The sequence below is a fragment of the Mesoplodon bidens genome (genome assembly GCF_964165515.1).
Source record: "Mesoplodon bidens genome assembly, chromosome: 5".
NCBI classification, from domain to species: Eukaryota; Metazoa; Chordata; class Mammalia; order Artiodactyla; family Ziphiidae; genus Mesoplodon; species Mesoplodon bidens.
Window position 1 is genome coordinate 47,898,012 of NC_138161.1, and position 22,735 is coordinate 47,920,746.

Consider the following 22,735-nt stretch of genomic DNA (forward strand, 5'->3'; position numbering starts at 1 on the left):
TTATCAGATGGTTGGCTTGAACCATTATGTGATACATTAATGTTTGGTGATCAGCTTCCTGATTCTTAGTTAAGATGAAATTTATTCACATTGCTTAGAAGTTAGGCACTTTACTGATGGACCCATTTGCCAGTTTAAATTTGGTTTACACTAGCCTGACATTGTGTCAGGAATCAATTCACATATATCTCTATCCCCACAGTGGATGTTAGTTGAATGAGAGTAATTGACAGGCACCTAAAGGGGTTTAGAGTTTTCATAACACTTGGGAAGAGCATGGGATTTGATACAAAAGAGCTTGATAAGTGACATGTTAGAAATGATGGAGGAAAAACTCTTATCAGGAACATAATGAGTCCCTCTTGAATGATGATTCTATGATAACATGTTATTTTTTTTCTTTACGTCTTAAGTTTGTCAACAAAACAGGAGGACCATTTACCTGCAATATAAACTCTCTTCCACACATTTTTTCCCTCAGTATTGAGGTCATAGTTTTAAATTTGTGGCACTCCTTAATTACACTGGTAATGGGCTGATTATAGAGGATGTAATTACAGCTTTGCAGTATTGTTAAACAGAAGCTAAAATAGGATGGAATCCCTGAAAAATTGAACTAAAGGACTTGTCATGAATGAGAAGTTATAAATATTTGTTCTCTGATCAAGCATAGAGAATTCATAATATTTTAATATATCTTTTCTACTAGGAATGAGTTAACTATCCAATGCATGTCTTTAATCCTTGCCACAGAACTTTCTTTTTAAAGTTGTTTAGGATTTGAGAGGACATTTTACAAGGAAGTTAACTTGGGGTATTCTTCTTGGAAATAGAGTCTTTTTGAGATTCTAACCCACTTTTCTGTAATTACACTACACAAGAGAAACGTGTTTAAAATAATTGTATAATGAAAGAACTTTCAAACTTTTTTATGGGGAGGATCCACTTTTAGTTTTTCCTGTTTTGAGAACCTGACAGGCTGGCCCAAGGGCTGTGGGCTGTGAAATTCTGAAGAAGCTGGTCTGGATGCCGGGGTGGGGTGGTTGATGATCTCATCCACAGTCTTGGCAAGAGGCTTGCCCATGGCTTCTGGCTCTGTCCCACTCCCTATTTGGGACACATGGGAACCTGAGAAGAGAAACACGGCAGCTCCCTCCTGAAAGGTAGTGGGACTTCACAACCCAGTGGCAGAGTCCATGGGAAACTGCTTTGGTGGTGAAGTGGTTACAGAAACTTTGGCAAAGTGCTTCTTCCTCCCACCTTAGCATTAGAATGGTATTTAACAGTACTGCAGCGAAATATTTTCCCCTCTCTACATCACAATTCTTAGAATTTTATTAGAGAAAAGTTTCACAAAAACTTTTCAGGATTTTTCAACTTATTAAATAATACCATGTGCTATTTCATTTTCATGAGAAGAAGGTATGTTTTCTTAGGATACGAAGGAGGGAAGACTGTTTGAAGTATAATGAAAAGAACATTAAAATTGAATGGTCATCAGTGAATCTTAGCATTGCCATAACTGGCAAAAAAGATTTTGAAGATGCTTCAGTTTCCATTGTGTTCAGTGTTTTCAGCAGCAAGCATGATGCATCTTTTTCATCATGGTGCAAGTTCATTTATCTTTTTCATGGTTTCTGAAAACCGGCTGGTATCCCCATCTGTTTCCAAGCCCCATCTTACACAGTTAGACACATGAAACTGACAATTCGAATACATTTGCTCTCAGCATTTCCTTACTACTTGTTTCCTAACAGCCTGCTATTCCCCTGGACCAGTCCCATGAGCACACCTTAGGACTGTCAACAGGCTAGTCAGGTAAAGCCTTTCAGGGAGGAAAATAGGAATTTATATGCAGAAAGAGTTATACCCCCAACCATCAACCAATGTGAATCCAGGATAGGAGGGAGGCCCTGATGGAACCTTTCCAGAGCCAGTTGGGTGCTTGTAATGCTATTACACATTGCAGGGTTGTGATGTAAGTATGAGAGAGAGAGAGAAAAAAAGAGAGAGACAGAGACACTGGTTATGCTACTGAATTGGAATCAGCACTTCTGGTATGGTGAATGGGTTGATCCTAAATCATTCACTATTTCTTGCCTTATATCCAGAAGCATTTTGAAGGATAAAGTTTGAGGTTAATTTATAGTCTTGAAGAAAGGTGTTTCTTTGTAAAGTTAGCTGGTCTTACAAGATTTGAAGCTGCAAGCCTGGCCTGTTGTGCACAGTGCCCTAAACAAGGAAGCTAATTGCCACAATGGTAACTACTAATGCAGGGATATATATATATTTATGTGAGTGTATAATACAAGTGTGTGTGTTTATGTGTATATACACACATATAGTTGACTAGGTTATTTTTTTTCTTTCAAATATATATTTGAATGCTTTCAGCAAATATTTGCTGAGAGTTGACTGCATTTTAGTTATTTGAGGTCCACAATCACTTATCTAGAATTTCCAAAGCCAAATGTTTCCAAAATTCTAGAGTTTTCAAATTTTAGAGGGGCAGTAAGGAGCAGTAAGGAGCATCCACCATATATTACATAACAGCTTCAGTAAGGCCTCTGGCACCACCTCCTAAGCAAACCTCTGAATACTTTTACAGTGAACCATGTGAATAGTTACATTAAGTGGGATAATTAAGATAATAAATAACCTCACATCCATTCAGGTTTTGCTGCCAAATGAGTTCAGATAAGAAGTTTTGCTGCCACAATTTAGCAAAAACTTTATGTAGTTTTTAGATCTTTGAAATTGCAGACAAGGGATTGTGGACGTGTACAATGAGGGTATAGACTTGGTATCTTTTTGGTAAGAAGGGTGTGGAGTTTGAGGGTCCTATGGCAGCTTCTTTCTTCAGTAGGATTGGGTTTTAAACCAAACAGTAACAATTTTCTGTCTCCATTATTTTTCTTTGCATATTAACAGGCTCTAGGCATTGATGCTGACTGACTTTATATGCTAATACAGATTATCATTGACTCTGGTTTTGCTAGTAACAGCAAATTAGTGATTTTGAGAGCTTTTAACCAGGGTACTCACAATCTTGAAAGCAGCATAGACCTTGGGATGTCCAGATATGAAATTCTTCCCCTCAGAACTGTGAGGTCAAATTATTGCTCCTTTTCCCATGAATAGTTCCAATTAATATGCCTTTGTGCCTTTTCCAATTAATATGTTTGTATAATCTATGCTAGGGTTTCTTCACCGTCAGCACTATTGATGTTTTGGGCCAACTGATTCTTTATGGTGGAGGGCCCTGTAAGATGTTTAGCAGCATCTTTGGTCTCAGTAGATGCTCGTAACATCTCCCCAGTTGTAACAACCAAAAATATCTCCAGACATTGGCCAGTATCTTCTGGGGGTGCAGCATCACTCCCAGTTGAGAACCACTGATCTAAGCCTGTGTTCGTGTTGTGTGTGTGTTTATACACGTGTATATGCCAGTCTGTCATTAGAAGTTAGACTCTTTATGGTCCTGCCTGACTCATCTTTCCCGCCTGAGTTACATATACACCTGGTGATTGTATCTTCTCTGCTCAGAGCCTGTTCCTTACCAGTGCTTCTCACAGTTTAAGGTTCATTTGAATCACCTGGGAATCTTGTTAAATGGCAGATTCCAATTTTGTACGAAGGGGATGGGCCTCAAAATTTGCATTACAGCATGCTCCCATGTGATGCCAGGACTGACTAAGGCTTTACTATGTATGTGTCAGATGTTTTCTGGAAATGGTATTCTGGCTCAATATTAACTCAGCCAATTGTTCATCATTGATAATACCCCAAACTGTCGGCATAGCATATATTCCTGACCTACAGGGCCATCCATTTTTCTCACACAGAACATCAGGTAGGACTAATGACTAATCTAAAATCTGTCATCATTACTGGAAAAAATGACTTAAAATGCATACCATAGGTGTTCGATTAGTAGCTAAATTTTCACCTTAAAAAAGGCAGTAAATAACTTTAGTTCTAGCCCAAAGACTAAAATTATTTGAAACTATATACCGTAGTAAAAGAATTCTGGTAAAAGAATGCTACCATTCTTTTAGTGCCAGTGATGTGCTGCCAAGCACTGAGCTAAGTCAGTAGTACAGCTATTGCTTCTAATTCTCAGGTGAGCCTATAGGGTTTGAGATTATTCTCTATTTTACAGCCATGAAAATTGAGGGTCAGAAAGATCAGGAAGGGGCAGACACAGCCTGTTCTCTTTCCCCATACTACATTGCCTCTCCAACAAAGAACACAAACTAGTTCATGGACCTGGTCCACATCTGAAGTGTCTTTCTCCAGGAACACTCTGTGTGTTAGAGAAACTTATCAGCCTAAAGAAAAATTCTCACTTATCATTGTGCTTGCATTCTTTTTAGTTCATATCTCACAGAGCAGTGGTTTTCAGATGTTTGCTCATAACTCCTAAAATAATTTTCTATTATGTACAATTAATTTGTTCCTGTGTAAAGAGTAATTATAGCACTTTCTTTTAGCAAATGCTGTCTTTTTTACTTATTGAGGTATAATTGAAAAATAAAATTATAAGATATTTAAAGTATGCAATGTGATGATTTGATATACATATATATGAATTATGAAAGGATTCCCGCCAAGTTAATAGTTCCATTACCTCACATGTTCACCTTTTTTGTGTGTGTAAGAACACTTAGGTTCTATTCTTTCAGCAAATTTCAATTATAAAATACAGTATTATCAACTGTAATCGCCATGTTATACATGATAACCTCAGACAGTATTCATCTTATAACTATAGTTTTACCAGCCCCTCCCTATTTCCCCCATTCCCCCAGTCCCCGGCAACCACCATTCTACTCTCTTTCTGAGTTCAACTATTTTTTTAGATTCCACATTTAAGTAATACCATGCACTGTTTGTCTGTCTCTGCCTAGCTTACTTCACTTTGCATAATGCCCTCTAGGTTCATCCATGTTATTGCAAATGGCAGGATTTCCTTCTTTTTTTTTTTTTTTTTTGCGGTACGCGGGCCTCTCACTGCTGTGGCCTCCCCCGCTGCAGAGCACAGGCTCCGGACGCGCAGGCCCAGCGGCCATGGCTCACGGGCCCAGCAGCTCTGCGGCATGTGGGATCCTCCCAGACCGGGGCACAAACCCGTATCCCCTGCATCGGCAGGCGGACTCTCAACCACTGCGCCACCAGGGAGGCCCAGGATTTCCTTCTTTTTAAAGACTGAATAATATTCTACCATATATATACACGTGTGTGTATATTCCCACACATATATGTGTGTGTACACGCATGTGAATGTATATATGTACTGTAGATATATAATGTATTATATATTAATACATATGTATACATTATATATATTATACACTTTTACATACATTGTATAAAATATACTTTACATATATTTACATATATGCATTTACATATGTAACATATTTATATATGTAAAATACATTTGTATATATGCACCCATAAACACCACATTTTCTTTACCCATTCATCTGTTGTCAGACACTCAGACTGTTTCCATACCTTGGCTATTGTGAATAATGGTGCAGTGAACATGGGAGTACAGATATTTCTTCAAGATAGTGATTTCATTTCCTTGGGATATATACCAAAGGATCACATGGTAGTTCTATTTTTAATTTCTTGAGAAACCTCTACACTTTTTTCTATAGTGGCTGTACCAGTTTACATTCCCATCTGCAGTGTGCAGCAGTTCCCTTTTCTCCACATCCTCCCTAGCATTTGTTATCTCATCTTTTTGATAATAGACATCCTCACAGACGTGAGATGATATCTCATTGTGATTTTGATCTGCATTTCCCTGATGATTAGTGATGTGGAGTGCCTTTTCATATACCTGTTGGCCATTTGTATGTCTTCTTTGGAAAAATGTCTGTTCAGGTCCTTTGCCCATTTTTTAATTGGATTATTTGAATTTTCTGCTTTGAGTTGTATGAGTTCTTTGTATATTTTGGATAATAACCCCTTATCAGTTATATATGGTTTGCAAATATTTTCTCCCATTCCATAGGATACCTTTTCATTTTGTTCATGGTTTCCTCTGCTGTACAGAAGCTCTTTTTAGTTTGATGTAGTCCTATCTGCTTATTTTTACTTCTGTTACCTTTGCTTTTGGTGTCAGATTCAAAACATCATTGCCAAGACCAGTGTCAGGGAGCTTCCCCCTATATTTTTTTTCTAGGACTTCTAGTTTCAGGTCTTAGGTTCAAATCCTTAATCCATTCTGAGTTGATTTTTGTGTATAAAGTAGGACAGGAGTCCAGTTTCATTCTTTTGCATGTGAATATCCTGTTTTTCCAGCAGCAGTTTTTGAAGAGACTATCCTTTCCCCTTTGTATATTCTTGGCTCCTTTTTTGAAAATTAATTGACTGTATATGGATGGGTTTATGTCTGGGATCTCTTTTGTGTTTCACTGGTCTCTGTGTCTTTTTTTATGCCAATACCAACTGTTTTGATTATTATAGGCTTCTAGTATAGTTTGAAATCAGGACATGTGATGCCTCCAGCTTTGTTCTTTATCAAGATTGCTTTGGCTATTCAGGGTCTTTTGTGGTTCCATGTACATTTTAGGATTTTTTCTATTTCTGTGAAAAATTACATTGGAATTTTGATAGGAATTACATTGAATCTGTAGATCATTTGGATAGTATGGACATTTTAACAATATTAATTCTTCCAATCCATGAACATGGAACATCAGTCCATTTATCTGTGTCTTCTTTATTTTATTTCATCAATGTCTTATAGTTTTACTATACAGATCTTTTACTTCCTTGGTTAAATTTATTCCTAAGTATTTTATTCATTTTGATACTATTGTAAATGGAATTGTTTTCTTAATTCTCTTTCGGTAATTTGTTCTAAAAGAATTTTTTTTAACTAAGTACGCCTTCACACATTTTAAAGCTGGCATCTAGAATTTTTTATTCAAGGTTTAAATAATTGCAAAAGATATATATTAACGTCTGCCATATAATCTAAAAGTCATCACTGGCAAACCAGTCAACCAAATCAGACATTCAGGAAAAGTCTGGCTTCATTTTTCAACTTAAGTAAAAGTGTAAATACACATCCTTCTGGCAACCATTTCACTTCTAGAAGAGATGAGGAACAAGAGCTTATTACCCTGAGTTGTCCCCAGATGGAATAACAGGCACTGTTATTTGCCTATATCCATCCAGTGGTTGGTTCTGAAGCTGCTGCTGCTCTGCTCTCATAGGACTCTATCAGGAGTATTTCTAGAGTTGTCCCTTTGTGCCCCAGAGAGGTTTCCAACCCAGGAATATACAATGTAAGAAGATCTTACATTAATTTGGTAAGATTTTGTTAAGTAAGAAGAAGACTCTTTTGAAAGGGTTGTTAGAAAAGGAAACTTGTAGAGCACGAGCACTTTTCTTCTGGCAGAAAGCATGTGTGTGAATTGCAGATGTAGACATTGATTCCCTTAAAGCTCTCCATGCTTATATCTCTGGAAATTCTTTGTGTACCCACAAGAGTATGTGTACTCCAGTTTGAAGAATACTGTCTTGGAGTACTCATATTCATGTTCAAGTACTGACATGAGCGGATTATAGGAACATTCATTGAATCCTGTCCAGTAAAAACAGGTTGTAGAAGCTGGTTTTATGTACACAAATGTGAGGTAGTTAAATCCAAACTGGCTTACAGCAGTGGCTTATAACAGCTCTTCTTTAAAGTTTCTATTATGGCTCGGAACTGTCATAACTTACTGTAGTTTATCACTATTATTCTGTGCAATGCCAGCTCCTTGTGTTTTTCAAAATGAATCACGTGTGTAATCTTGAGCATTCTTTGGTACTAATCATAATTCTGGTTCCTTATTACAAAGTATACATTCAGAGCATCTTTTCAGTTTTTATTTACACACATGTCAGCACACATGTGTGAATGTATTTTATCTCCTCTAAGTAAGACACTGTTAGTAATATGCATCATATAACACACATAATGAAACAGATGGTGTGTCTAAATGCTATAATGCCAGTCATACCCATAATAACTTATATGTAATTCTCATTACTTTTGATTTGTGTTTTATTTATGTACATTACAATCAACACTACTAAAATATAAGCTTCTTAAGAACAGGACACATGTCTGATTCATTTGTGTCTTCTATATTGTCTACTACAAAGCCCTTACATACAGAAGGTACCAAATGAATGGCTTTTTGAATGAATGAATAAACATTTTCCTGTGAGAAATACTGTAGTGTTGTCCTAACTAATTTTACTCATTTTTAAAAGAAGGTGCTCTGGTGTTTACCATGTGCCTGGTTTTAGGTATTTAAGAAAATTAGCTGTAAATGGTTTTCCCGTTGGTGTTCTCCAAGTACACTGGCCTCTGGAAAGAACTGAGACTGTTCTTCATTCTTCGGATCCCTTCATTAGAACTGTATGTGCTTGCTTGTTTGAGGAGAAGGGAGATGGGTGGTAAATGTCCACATCCTAGCCCCCCACTCTCCTTTGGTTATTTCATCTCTGCAAACAAAGGAGTGGTCCTTTTTATTTTTTCCTCAGAGCCAGAGCTCTACTGAACAAATATGTTTGTTTATTACACAAGCAACATTACATCAACAACAATGAAACTGAAAAGGAAATATTCACCTATGGTCTGACTACCCTAACACATCAATTATGTTTCTACTTTTCCAGATCCTTTCCCAGTTTTTCATACAACCGGCCCATATAAATAAGCTTAGCGTGATTATCAAGCTATAAAACCACAAGCCATTAATGGCATTGTGTTGTTTCTGGTAGCTATAGAAATCAACCTATAAGTAGTGAACAACTTCAGAGTCAGCTTAGTTTCTCACCTGTCATCTTTTAGAGGACAAATACCCACTGTATTTACTATATGGACTTGAATTTACAGTTTCTGATGTTATGAATATGGCAACACTTTTGTTCATTTAATTTGCAAACAACAAAGTATATAATACTGGGACTATACTGAGATGAACAGGGAGGGTTCCTGTCCTCCAGAGTTTGTAGGCTTTAGGGAAAGAATGAGCATATAATTTCAGTGCAACTCAGTAAAGCCTCCAGAGTAGTGGTTCTCAAACTTTTTGGTCTCATGATTCCTTTATGCTCTTAAAAAAATCATTGAGGACTCTAAAGAGCTTTTGATTATGTGGGTTATGTCTGTCAATATTTATAGTATTAGAAATTCAGACCAAGATATTTTAAAGTATTTATATATTTATTCATTAAAAATAATAAACCCACTATATGTTAACATAAATAAGATGTTTTTATGAAAAATAACTTTTTCTAACCCAAACACTTAGTGGGAAGGGTTGTTTTATATTTTTGCAAACTCTAATGCCTGGCTTAATTGAAGGCAGCTGGATTCTCAAATCTGTTTCACACATTCCATCAGCTGTAAGAGCAATGACGTCACCACATGTCACGTAGCCTTTGGAGAACTCCTTTTATGCTTGTGAGGGAATGAATGAAAAAGATAGCGTTATTATGAAAATAGCTTTGACCTCATAGACCTCTTGAAAGGGGCCATAGTTTGAGAATCACTGTTCATCTCGAGAATAGATAGCTGAAGCATAAATGGCAAATATGTCTTTCTCTGGAAAAGTCTCTGGTTTAGGCTGTCACCTTCTTCAGGCTGTTACTGAGTGAGCCCTTCGCTTCATACTGATGAAGTCCCCAGATTCACTGGCCTACTCACTGCTTTAGTGTTTACGTTGTTAATAAAACTAGTTGCTCCCCATCATAGATAGATGGAAGATTCCCTGCCTTCAAATACCTCTTTCCTAGTTTTTAGAAAAATCCTACGTGACAAAACTGCCTCCATAAGACATTGTGTTTTGTTTGAAACCACAATTTGAAATAAGGGCATGGAAACCACTGAGTGACCTGGTTCTTAAATGGGTTCATTCACAGTGCTGTGCAGGTCGGCAGACATCTAATTTATTTCAGACTTTTATGAGGCAATTACAGTGAGCACCTACTATGTGCAAAGTACTGTGCCTGTTATTTTTCAGTTTACCTTTTTCTGTTAAAACCTGCCTGTATACTTGCAGACCTTACTCTGGTCATAACTTATAATAGTTTCCCATCAACAACCAAACAATGTGATGATACCAAGTCCTGTTTGGTCTTTTCTTAAGACATATGAAATAGTGTATCTCTCATTCTAGTCCTAACTGTGTAACTTCACCTCGATGGGCCTCAATTCCTATATTTGCTTTCATTCTTCCAGCACTAGTTTAATACATTACTTTTTCTTCTTGATTTAACATGTTCATTAATAAGCAGAAAACTACATATAATGCTTTATTCATTTTTATATCTGCTCTCATGGCTAGACTTTGATAGTCTGATTATAATGATGTCCCACTGTATCTTTAAGCAATTTTTATCTAATATGTAGTTTTAATTGTTGCATTGCATTGATAGCAGCCATGTTTATGGTTAAATAACCACAGAATTCTAAGCAGTTTGCAGAGTGATTACATGGAATTTGTTAGAAAGCTTCCTTAGGTTGAGATAGGTTCTCGGTAATCAGGCCTGTAATTTATGTTTCCTTGCTCTATTCTGCTTTTTCAATGGGACTTTTCACTGTTTAGTCTAATTTTTAGGAGCACTCATAAAAATAGCTATGACTAGTCTTTTTTATTCTATGTATGCTGCTTCCTTTTATTTCTCTCACAAGTTAAAGGTTTTTAAAAAAAATTACAGCTACAGCATACCATAGTCATAATGTAATGCTTGATTCATTTGACTTGGTCAGCAAGATCTAGAAGAACAGTAACACTTTTTTTGGCATCTGCTAGCCAAATATGAGTATAAATCTGTGTCTGCTTTATGTCCTTGATACTGAAGATACTGTCATCATCATTGAGATCATTTAGAGACACCATAAATGGGTCCAGATCCAGAAAACTGGGTTGCTGTTTTCCTTCACTGTTTGAAGCAAGAATTAGGGTATGAAGTGATGGAGAAGGCTTTAGCTGGTGTCAGAGGAATATACAGTAAAAATGGGGGTGAGTCAGAACTCTTCAACATCTGAACAATCTTGTTTGGCTCCCCAGGGGTCAGAGGAAGTGAATTAATAAGATGCAGATCATCGGGGCTTCCCTGGTGGTGCAGTGGTTGAGAGTCCGCCTGCCGATGCAGGGGACACGGGTTCGTGCCCCGGTCCAGGAAGATCCCACATGCCGCGGAGCAGCTGGGCCCGTGAGCCATGGCCGCTGGGCCTGCGTGACCGGAGCCTGTGCTCCACAGCGGGAAAGGCCACAGCAGTGAGAGGCCCGCGTACCGCAAAAAAAAAAAAAAAAAAAAAAAAAAGATGCAGATCATCAATGACCTACTAATTATAAGGAGGGAGCTTTTAGCAGAGAAACCGGATCCTAAGAGGAGCTTATGAAATCCTCAGATTGAGCAGAGGGACCAGGATTGGTACAAATCTTTTTTAAAAAAGAAGGAAAAAGAGCAAAGAAACTGAGACAAAGGGTCTCCTAGAAAGAAAAACTGCTGAAAGGCAAGGTTTCAGAACTAGAAAAAGGTCAGTCTAAGAGCTCACAGGCACAGAGCTTGGGGAGTAAGGCTACAAGGAGAATATTTTCATTTTGAGACCATGGAATCTGGCCCAGGAGACTCTGCACACTCCAATCAAAGGGCCAGGTGGAGACTTAAAAAGGTGCTCAGTCTAGGCCCAGGAGAGGAAATCAGAACTAACAAGGGAGTGACAATAAGGACAGCATGTGTAAATTTGTACCACGATAATTACTTAGAGCCTGAATTATATGTTGTTACTTCTTCAGTGCTGTATTGTCAGTTAAGGAACTTTCTAGAAAGAACTATCGGATGATGGATGTTCATTGAATACCACTAAGCTTATGCTTCCTCATCCCCCATTTTAATTTTCTGTATTAAAAAGTATCTACTCAGATGGATTTGTCTTTTTGCCATTTACTGAAATAGATTCTTTTCTTTGCTTTGAATATATTATAGCTATCACGAAGAAACTTAAAAAAAAATTACTGTGAGTATACTACTACACTAAAGAGCCTACTCACTTTTCTTTTCATGTTCTTCTCCCCGCCTCCCCACTCTGAATGAGGTTTGAAAAAGATCCCTCAGATCAGTGTTTTAACATTTTTTTTTCCAGACTTTCCATTTTGATTGCTACTACACCAAAAAAACAAACAAAGGGAAAAAAACTAGCCTGTCTTTCAACAGATTGAGACTTCAGGTCCTCAGCAGACTGGAAGTTTCATCTCCCTGGTCCGTCAAGGCCTACCTAGGCCTCCCACAGCCACGGTGCCTTCCCCGGCTGCGTGGGAGAAGTATTCAAAAAGCCACCCAGCATGTGGTGCCTTGGACTGTCACAGACTTGAGTGTGCTCCTATATTCCTGAGAGCACCTTGCCTTGTATATGGCATGCAGAGCCACCTTTAAGTTTAAGTTGATGGTAATGATGATATTGGGCTTGTTCCCAGGTTCCTAACATTTTGACTGTTTATCATTCTTTCCATTCCTCCCTCCCGCTCTCTGTGGTTGATTTGGTACTCTTTGTGATCTGTGTTCTTCTGGATCATATTTGTTTGCTCCACCATGGTAGCCTTCTTTAGGATAGGAATGATGTCCTGTCTACTGCCTATTCCCTACTGCTCCAGCAGTAGATGGCAGTAAACAGTGCAGGTGACTGGGTGACAAGGGCCAGGCAAGATGACTGACAGGGAGCAAGTACGCTCACCAGCACCAAGGCGCAAATGGGAAAGAGGCAATAGAATACTGTGGGGGGCAGGGTAGTGCTGGGGGAGAAATTCAGATTTTGGAGTTCAACTTTCAGACCTGAGTCTTGGCTTCCCCACTCTACCTAGTGTGACTGAGCAAGCAATTTAACCTCTACAAATCTCATTTTCTTCATCTGTAGAATGGGGATAATACTGGAACCTCCCTCATAATAGTGCTGTTCCAAGGATCAAGTAAAACAATCTATACAAAAGCTCCTAGCATACTGCCTGGCACAATACATATCAGTTACCACTAGAAGTAGGAAACTGTACTGATGATGACAGTATAGAAGAACATCTCAGCCACAATGGGCTGCCTCATGTAACGGTCACCTGGGAGAGACAGAGCCCGAATTGACACTAGAATGAAAGATATGACTCCATAATCTATTTACTGGGATCTATCTTCAGGCCATTTATGGATCTTTTCAGCCATGCACATGGTTTGCTATACTGATTATCATTGGTGGGCTGGGGTTTCTCGGCTTTGGCAGTACTGACATCTTGGGCTGGATGACTCTTTGGTGTGGGGACTGCCTGTGCATTGCAGGGTGTTTAGCAGCACCCCTGGCCTCTACCGACTAGATGCCAGAAGTAACTCAGCACCCCCAGCTCTGTTGTGACAATCAAACAACGTCTCCCAACATTGCAGAATACCTCGGGGGTCGGGGGGAAATGTCACCTCTGGCTGTAACCACCATTTTAGGGCATAGTTGATTTTTTGGAAAACTTCTGTTAGATCTCTTTGTGTTAGTTGTCTCTGACATTCATAACTCTTCTTCACTGTTTGCTGCTCAAATATATTTGGGATCAGTATTCCCCATTTCTCTTTTGTTCACAGATCTATACCACAGCTCTTCTCCCTTCCTGGAAGAGAACGTGCTTTGAATGTGTATTATCCAGTGAAATGCCAGCATATCACAACAGATACTAATAGCTGATTCTCCCAAAGCCTCTTTGATTTCTGCTCCTCTTTCTCCTGTTCTTCGTTCCTTGCGTGTAAACGTGCAGTGACGTTCTCTGCTGAGATAATATGCTCCTAGACTTGTCTGCCTGGGGACTCGGAGGTGGGGTGGGCTGACGGATGCAGTCTCTTTCTGTATGTGCTACTGCTGGGCTTAGTTTCCATAGTGGAAAATGTGGAGAGGACTATTGAGGATATTTTATAATGTTTTTTGAACATTTCAGAAAAAAATACAAATAACAGGTTGAGGGATACTCAGATTATCTGAGAAAGAAGTTATTTGAGGTTATCATACTGTTGTATACTTAACTTTTTAATTATACAAAGTTTACTTTGCTCAGTTTTAACTCTTCAAGAAAGTCTGAATTTCAGTCTTGGATTTCAGATTAGCATTCCTGAATATATACGTCTCCAAATATGTATATTAAAAGGTATAGGGTCCTACCTCATCCTTCATCTGCCAGTTCCTCTTCCCCAACTTACAACCACTGATATTAGTTTCTTACATGTACTTCTGTAGTGCCTTTATGAGTAAATAAGCAAATACAAATAAAGATTCTTAGTCTCTGCCTTTTTTATACAAAAAATAGCTTACTATAAACTCTCTTTATCCTTCACCTTGGTTTTTGCAGTTAAATATTTTCTTTGAGATTTTTTTTTTAAGATTTTTTTGATGTGGACCATTTTTGAAGTCTTTATTGAATTGTTACAATATTGGTTCTGTTTTATGTTTTCTGGTTTTTTGGCCCCAAGGCATGTGGGATCTTAGCTCCCCGACCAGGAATCGAACCCACACCCCCTGCATTGGAGGGCGAAGTCTTAACCGCTGGACTGCCAAGGAAGTCCCAGAGATCTTTCTATTAGATCAGTGTTCTTAAGCAGGGACAGAAAAAGGGAATAAAAGTCAACATGGCTGCTAAATAAATCTTTACAACTTCATGCTTAAAAAATTAAAATTTACAGGATTTTTGAGATGAAGTAACATAGAGAAACAGTAGTCACACTTTTGCTGTTTTGAATTTTTAATATTAAGATAAATTGTAATAGTAATGTTATTTGATTATAATTTTATAACAACACCTTAACTGATGTATATCTGTTTTTATAATGTCTGTGTGTAGCATGTGCATTTTCTTAGTTAAGAAACTGAAGCCCAGGAAGACTAAATAATACCATTGTTATGGTAGCCCTGGTACCAGAACACAGACTGCAATTCCCAGTTGCTATCAGTATGGGATTTAGTTTATAGTGAACAAGAAACAAGCATACTGAGGGTCTACTCTGTGCCACTTGATCTTACTTAATCCTTAAAACAACCTTATGAGGTAAGTATTATTCCTATTTTACAGATGGGGGTAAGGACCAAAAAACTAAAATTTAGAGAGGTTAAATAACTACCAAATAGCACAAATAACCAAACCAGAATAAAAATTCACTGCCTACAAAGCATGTGTTCTTTTAGCTTAACCAGTCTACATGCTAGAAAGCCCAGACAGAGTACTGACCTCAGAAGAGTTTCCTCTTTCTCCCATCTCATGCTTTTAGTGTTAATTTGTTCATTCATTCTTGCGCTCCAGGTCCTTATCCCATTGACTCCCTGACCCCCCCTACCTTTGCTCAGTCTGCTCCAGTCATACCAGTTTCCCTGTTGCTCCTTGAGCACAGCAGGGCCTGTGGCTTTTGTACTGGCTGCCTTCCCAGGGAGCCACTGGACTCTCTCCCCTAGTTCATGTAGTAACACCTGGCATACTATATTTTACTTACTTGATCATTGGCTGTCTCTCCTACTAGAATTTAAACTTCATGTGAGTAGGGAGGTAGGGGTGGGTGTGTTGTGTGTGTGTGTGTGTGTGTGTGTGTGTGTTTTATTCAGTGACGGGTCAAGCAGTGGTCTGTTTTATTCAGTGCTAGATTTATAGCTCAAGAACAGTGCCCATGGTAGTCGATAAGTATTTGTTAAATATTTGAACAAATACCTATTCTACTTTTGAACTAGGTACCATGTTAGGGTATAAGTGTGTGACTGTAAGCAAAAGACACATAGTACAGTCACCCTCTGTATCTTCAGATGCAGAACCCATAGATAGGGAGGGCTGACTGTACTATATCATTTTATATGAGAGACTTGAGCATCTGTGGATTTTGGTATCTGTGGGAGTCCTGGAACCAATCCCCCTCGGATACTGAAGGATGACTGTAAGTATTCAATAGTTCCTTTCCTCTATAGTCATTGAATAACAGTTATCATTTATTGAGGAAATATTATATGCCATGTACCATGCTAGTCCCGGAAACAGTCATGAGAAGCAAGTACAGCAAGTCTCCGACATACGAACCTTCAAGTTGCAAACTTTCAAAGACATGAATGTGCATTCCATCAGTGTCAGGCGTGAGTGAAATTGCAGCTTGCCCTCGGTCTCCTATTGCTGACCATCCTTCAGCTCTACCACCTCCCACCTCCTCTCCCTCCTCCAGTCAGTAACTCTTCTTGCCTGTTCACTCGATGCCAGCCCCTATATGCCAGCTGTTGTGCTGTACTACTGTACTTTTCAAGGTACTGTAGTGTAAGATTAAAAATGTTTTCTTTATTTTTTGTGTTTTTTATGTACATATTATCTGTGTGAAAAGTATTACAGTCTATTACAGTACAGTACTATATAGTACTATACAGTACTATATAGTACTATATAGCCAATTGTGTTAGTTGGCTACCTAGGCTAACTGTTGGACTTACGAACCAGCTGGATTTATGAACAAGCTCTCGGAAAACAACTCGTTCATATGTAGGGGACTTAACTGTATTATTCTTCTCATTTTACAGAAAAGCAGTTTCTCACCACCGTGACATACATCCACACCTCCTATCTCATATATCTCATATACCATCCTCTCCAGTGAATTTGTGTGTTGTAATATTCTGCCTGTGAAAGGCACAGAAAAGCACTACCACTTGCAATCCGCTGTTTTGACACTGTATTTTCTGTAGGTTCATGGCTACTTTGAGCTTGATCATGAGATATTAGCAAATATTCTCTTAATCATTGTAATAATAAAACAAGTTTAGTCATTTGGCATAAATTCATGATTATTTTTGGATGGTTTAGAAAATTGTGACTTTGCCAGTAATAACATCTCATGTTCCCTAGAGGAGGTGGGTTTGTCATAAATACCATTTCCATAGAACATTTCAGGGAACTTAAAGTTCTCGGAAAGTATTTTTAGCAGGCAGCCTTTTCTCAGACAGACTTCAAGGGCATAATGCTGTATACCCTTAAAAGTGTGTGTTGTATGTGTTTTATCTTATTAAGAATATTTGTATGTATTTCTCTTATTGCAAAATCCATTTATATTTAGATGTTCCTTTTGTATCTTAGTGGATTGAGGAAAACAGAAATAGATTCTTTAGAAAAGCATTCTGATGTAGCTACACAATTTTGTTTTTAATCTCCTTTCATCCTTTTTTTTTCTCTTCCCAAATCACAGGTTGTTTTCATTGAGATATTGCAAATAGATATTTTGGAGGATTAGTATAATTCCTTTCTCTTAACATGTATTCTTTGGTAGGTTGTTTTTCTTTCTTTTATTCTCTCTTTTTTAAAAAGTTAGAAAGAATATATCCTTTTCCAAGTCTTACTCTGAGCCAAAAGGAAAGAAAATTTTTTTAAGCCCCTAGTTCCTGTAAGGCTTTTTTTAAAAAAGGCTTAACTCTTTTATTTGGCTTTCATACTTTAATTCACTGGTGTTCAGTTTGTAGATTTAACATAAAAGGCCAAAGCAGGGAGCAGTCATGTGCCAGAGTAGATGAGTTCACTGGTTTTCACCTCCCTGTAGTCTGGCTGCCTGCACAGAGGCAGCGGCTAACGTGGTATGCTTGGGAAACCAAACGTTTCCTAACTTGTTAGTGGGAAATTTAGACTTCAGAAACTTAGAAACCACAACAACAGAGGCTTATGTTTTATTGTGACTACTGAAGTCACACAATTTGCCATGAGAAACAGGCTAGATAGGAGTCCAAAGAGCATAAAATGTGAAACATTTTGATCCCTAGAGAACTTCCTTCTTTTTCCCCTTCCATTTTAGCTATAGTAAATCAGTAAATAAGGAGGGCAAAGGAAGTAGAACATTTAATACCATTAAACAGTATTTGGAGGTCAAGGCAGTTGGAAGATGAAGGTTGATGTTTGGCCTGACTGCCTGCTGAGCAAACAGTGAGATCCTGAACCACAGTGAACATCCTCCGTCTACCCTTACTCACTTTTCCTAGTTCCTGAGGGTGACTGGTTTCTGTGTCCCAAATGATGTTTTGGAGAACTAGAGTTTGGGCCATATGTAAAACTTAATTACAGATAGGTGGGAAAGTTTTATTCTAAAATCTGTTGGAATGTAACTGACCATTTTTCTTGTGGTCTTTGCATGTCCTCTTGCATACATTTCAAAAATTAAAATTATTTTGGTCATCTAACCTTGTTTAATTTTCCCTAACGAGCAGTTCAGATCATTTGGGTTACATTTTCCTTTTCTGCCACTTCTGAGCATTGAGAAGATAGAAAGCATGAACACAGAGTTTGATCCTATTTTCTCTCTCTAACTTGGGTTCTTCTAAGATGAATGTGTTCTAGAGAATATTTAGCTTGTGTAGTTAGGGGCAATTCCATCTTAAGATGTTATAGTGGTTTGCAACAGGCCTGCTAGTGGTGAGAGCAGTGACTTAATACTTTACTTCCCTTGGCCCTGGGCCTGTCTGCAGCTGGTTTTGTCCCTGCGCAAAAGTTTTACCCATTTAGTTATGTTTATCAGTATGAGAAATTCTGTTTGGAAAAAAATTGATGAAAAGGCTATATAGTATACCTTGTGTATGTGCTATATGAATACCCATCCATTTTTGCCCTGACCATATCTTACTTTTGAATTTTAATTAATTTTAAGATTTGAATTTTGAGAGAGGGCAAACTATTTCATGTTTGCAGTAGTTGAAAAAAGCGTTGTTGAGAAAAGCACTGACTTCAGTATCCCTCACTTTTACAGTTTACTCATTCACAGCTAAAAACAAAGAAAAAAAGCAAAACCCCAATTCTCAAGCAACAGAAAAGCCACTTTCAGAAGAGCCATGTATTCAATGGACAGGGAATGTTGGACCAAAATCTGCCACTGACTTAACTCTATGACTTTACTTAACATCTACCTGTTACCTCAGCTGCAACATGGGGAAAGCAATACAATTTTGTCTCTAGGGTTTACAAAGCCTTTAATGATCCTCAAATCTCAGTTCCAGAGGATAAAAACCACTACCAACCTTTAAAGTCCTTTCCCTCCCTTCTTTCCTATATAGCACTATATACAAATTCACGTGTCAAAAATGTATATTCCATTCTATCAGAAGAGATTTTATGACTCGTCAAGTCTCAGTGGTTCATAACTATACAGGAACCTTAATTGGAATTTCATGGGATTCAGATTTATTTTTGGTTCTTTATATGCCAAGCATTTGTTGTAGTTCAAGATTGTAAGTGTGCTGTAAAAGTACAGAAGTAAATCTTTTTAGTGTCTGACACTTAAAATGTTATGCTAAATTGAAAGTATAATTAAACTGAAAAATGAACACCTAGGAAGAAGTATTTGACTAGTAGTTTCTGAAAGGAAATCTTCATTGTCTGTGGGTAGGATCTAATATAAGCTATTTAGCCCATGTTGTAAGATTTGTCTCACCTATTTGTTTTATATGTGTGCCTCTCCAGCATGGTAGGACTTTCCAGGTAAAACAGGGAGATTCCAGGCCAGCTTTTAAGCCTTTTGCTCTCCTTGGTCCTTTACTCAGTAACTTGTTTTTTATTTCAGGTGACTAAGACTTCTTTAGGAAAGCTCATGTGGGTTTCTCATAGGAGGGATTCCTTTCAAGCAGGGAAATCAGGATAAAGGATAACCTCACTTTTCAGAGTGGCTGAAGTTAAGTACTAGAGACATGGATTTTCTCCAATAATCTTAATCCTGAGTTCTTAACTCTCCAATAAGCTTAAACATGAGTTCTTTGGGACTGCATCCTACAAAGCACCTCCTCTTTGGCCCTGCGACAGCCCCTTGTGCCTCAGCCTGGAGGAACCAAATAGCATCAGATGATGATGGAGCATCATTCTTATGGGCAAACTGGCTTAATATCTAGAAGAGCAATAGATGCCATTTACTGAGTGTCTGCTGTGGGTCTGGCATTGTGCCAACTGCTTTATCATCACTTTTAATCTTCACTTTAAGGATTGAAATAACTATGGAATTCCAGGTTGTTCTAAAGGCCAAATAATGGAATTTAAAATCAGACTTTGGGTGTTCTGATGCTGGATCAAGCCATCTTTCTCTTTTTACCTCATATTCCCTTTTCACAGTAGACTTCCAAGGGATAAATCTGCCATCATTTTTTGGAATGCTACATTTACATTTCACTTTCCATCTTTTCCATGAATGTTCCCTAACTTGTCTAACCCTGGCTGGTTCCCCTTTCTGAGTTCCCACAGCCCTTACAGTTTTGTGACACAAATACTCTGTATTGTTTTATACCACTTTCTAATTTGTTATATTACTTTTGCTCTTGAACTAACTATAAGCTCCTTAAAGAATCTGATACCTCTGTATCCTGCACATGGGTCTGAAATTGGTACATACTTGATGACCAAATGATTTGAGAGGTGAGAAGACCCATTTCTTAGGGGAACATAACTCCCTCTTAGTCTGAATGATGCCTATAGTTTTCAGAATTTACTCTAATTATTATGAGAGCTGAAGAAGGAGAAGTAGAGTTTTGTTCCTCCTGTTCTTGTCACTTTTGAGGAGGGAGAACCATTCAGTGAAGTGAATTCACTTGGAGACAAATTTAAATAAGTCCAGATGGGGGTAAACTAGCCAGAGAATCTTAACTTTGCCTGTGATTCTTTGCATCTTTGCTCAGCCCAGTGAATTTTATGAGACTGTAAGAAGACTCTTGTGAGGCATAATTTTAGGGGAGATGAGTAGAACCCCATTTAACAAAGTTGTTCTCATCTTTATCTAAAAGACCTCAGTCTGCCCCATATAGGCAGTTGTATGAAAGCCTGAAGGATAATACTGAACCTCAAACATCATGTGTTTCTTTTAATAAAAAGAGTGCTTAACTCTCTTAATAATAAATGAATTGATATTATTTTTAAAGAATAGATAATCTTCTCATTTGCAGCGAAGCATTACTTTATACAGAGCTCCACAGAGTGATTCACCCCCTCTGCCATTCCCAATCAACTGACTGACAGGCCAAGGCTAAGGGACTTGCACAGCATCTCACTGCAGACCATTTGTCTTCAGCAAGAAGGAACTTTCTCATGCTCTCCCCAAGCTCTTAGGCTAAACAGCTCCATCCTTTTCTTCAAATGTAACAGCAGCAGGCACTTAAATCTTGTCAGACCAAATGTGATGAATATTTTACATTCTTCTTATAACTTCTGCTCAGAGATTTGTTTTTGTTTTGATTCACTTAAAAGAGAATTTTAAAAAGAGAGAGAAAATTTAGTTCACCTTTAAACTTTTGTTCCAAGACTGGTGGGCCATGAGATATGATAAATCTGGCAGATTTACTCCTGTCAGAGTCGCCCATCTTGAAGGTCTGAGCTCATCTTTTTTTTTTTTTTTTTTTTTTTCCCTGAGCTCATCTTTGCGGCTGTTCTTGGTAGGATGATTTGGAGCTCTCACAGGCTCAAGGGCTATAGTTATGTGAATTTTGCCTCTGGCGTTAAGAGTGGACTTTTTCCTCACATTCTTCCCATTTTCTTTAGCTGACTTGTCTCTCTAATGATAGGATCAGTAGCTTATATTTTTATAGAGTCTTTGACTCTACGTGATCAGAGTTCCCTCAGGGGTTATTGTGCACTATTCTATCCTTATCCAGTATTGAGAGACACTTACAGTGGATGACATTGTTCCCATTTTTTAGGTTAATGGAAGCCAGGGCTATAGGAGGCTTATGCAGAGAATGGATGGCAGAGCCAAGAAGAGTAGAACTTGATTTACGAACCATTATTCCTACTCTTTAGTCTTAGCATTGAGGTAACACTATTTGTCCATATCAATTTGGTGTCACTAGTAAACAAGCTTGGAGACTGACTACATTTGTGTTGTATTTTTTTTAAAAAAACAGCCCCACATGGTTTATCTTTATTTTTATGTACAGCTGACCTGTATTATCTATATTGCTTTATCAGTTCATTAAAAAAGAGCCCGAACAGGACAGTGATCAATGATTGAAACCACTGTGCAAGAGCTGCTGATGATCTTAGCCCTTGTCATCAACACAGTAGGTGTAGCTGTGTTAGTGACATGGCGTGGTGTGTGGAGAACTTAGTTGCTGGGCTTGTTGTCCTGCCTTGTACTTATAGCACAGTGTCTGGTAGACACTCAGTAAATGTTTGGTGCTGATGAGGACTTAGAAGCCCTAGGCTGGTTTCACAGGTTGACACTGGCGTTACCTAACTTTGAAACTATAGAAAAATTATTCCTTTTCTGTAAAACCTGGCAGATGAATTGACTACCCACAGAAACTTTGGAATCAAAGTATATACTTGGGAAAGGGCAATCTGCTAATTTCTAGTTACTGCAAGGACAAACTGTTTGGACCCCATGAGTGCAATTCCCAGGCGTTCAGCTGAGGCACAGAAATTGGGGAAAAACAGAGGAATACCCTTCATTAAGGACAAAAACACTGCACTCTGCTCTTTCATATTTTGCTTCCCGTCCATTCCTTGCCCCGGGGCAATTCACCTGGTACTCTTTCACCATCTTTATTCTCATTATTTTGGGAGGACATTAAAGTGAGGTAGATGGAGGTGGGTAGACAGAGAAGCATCTGACTCAAAGTCTGCCTACACAACACATACTTTATAGTAAAAGCAGATTTCACTGCCTCAACTCCCCCTGAGCCTAATTCGTTTTCTGGTTTTTGTGTTTTATATGTCAGTTCTAT

General features: G+C 38.2%; 2 protein-coding genes across 3 annotated transcripts in view; one reads left to right on the plus strand and one right to left on the minus strand.

The window, feature by feature from the left end:
* CMSS1 (cms1 ribosomal small subunit homolog) overlaps positions 1–22,735 on the plus strand; it is a 396,516-nt gene that overhangs the window by 29,386 nt on the left and 344,395 nt on the right. The gene's annotated exons all lie outside the window — the stretch shown is intronic.
* Positions 1–22,735, minus strand: part of FILIP1L (filamin A interacting protein 1 like) — a 31,217-nt gene that overhangs the window by 3,749 nt on the left and 4,733 nt on the right. The gene's annotated exons all lie outside the window — the stretch shown is intronic.